Source organism: Arachis duranensis, chromosome 2 (genome assembly GCF_000817695.3).
Source record: "Arachis duranensis cultivar V14167 chromosome 2, aradu.V14167.gnm2.J7QH, whole genome shotgun sequence".
NCBI lineage: Eukaryota > Viridiplantae > Streptophyta > Magnoliopsida > Fabales > Fabaceae > Arachis > Arachis duranensis.
Window position 1 is genome coordinate 36,716,918 of NC_029773.3, and position 797 is coordinate 36,717,714.

Consider the following 797-nt stretch of genomic DNA (forward strand, 5'->3'; position numbering starts at 1 on the left):
TCCATTCAGACTTTGAGAAATCATGTTGACTTGCTGAGTCAACATTTTGTTCTGAGCCAATATAGCATTCAAAGCATCAATTTCAAGAACTCCCTTCCTTTGAGGCGTCTCATTATTCACGGAATTCTTCTCAGAAGTGTACATGAACTGGTTATTTGCAACCATGTCAATAAGTTCTTGAGCTTCTGTAGGCGTTTCCTTTAGGTGAATGGATCCACCTGCAGAATGGTCCGGTGACATCTTAGAGAACTCAAATAGACCATAATAGAATATATCTATTATGGTCCATTCTAAAAACATGTCAGAAGGACATCTTTTGGTCATCTGTTTGTATCTTTCCCAAGCTTCATAGAGGGATTCACCATCTTTTTGTTTGAAGGTCTGAACATCCACTCTAAGCTTGCTCAGCTTTTGAGGAGGAAAGAATTTAGCCAAGAAGGCCGTGACTAGCCTATTCCAGGAGTCTAGGCTATCTTTAGGTTGAGAGTCCAACCATGTTCTAGCTCTGTCTCTTACAGCAAAAGGGAAAAGCATGAGCCTGTAGACTTCAGGATCTACTCCATTAGTCTTAATAGTCTCACAGATCTGCAGGAACTCAGTTAAGAACTGGTAGGTATCTTCTGATGGAAGTTCATGAAACTTGCAGTTTTGTTGCATTAGAGCAACTAATTGAGGTTTTAGCTCAAAATTGTTTGCTCCAATGGCAGGAATTGAGATTCTTCTTCCATCAAACTTGGAAGTAGGTGTAGTATAATCACCAAGCATCCTCCTTGCATTATTATTGCTGGGTTTGGCTG

General features: G+C 40.2%; 1 non-coding gene across 1 annotated transcript; it reads left to right on the forward strand.

Annotated features, from left to right (window-relative positions):
• Positions 1-298: 298 nt before the first annotated feature.
• On the forward strand, positions 299-402 carry LOC127745284 (small nucleolar RNA R71). Its single transcript, XR_008006481.1, has one exon. It is a non-coding gene; the product is annotated as a small nucleolar RNA R71 (small nucleolar RNA).
• Positions 403-797: the final 395 nt, after the last annotated feature.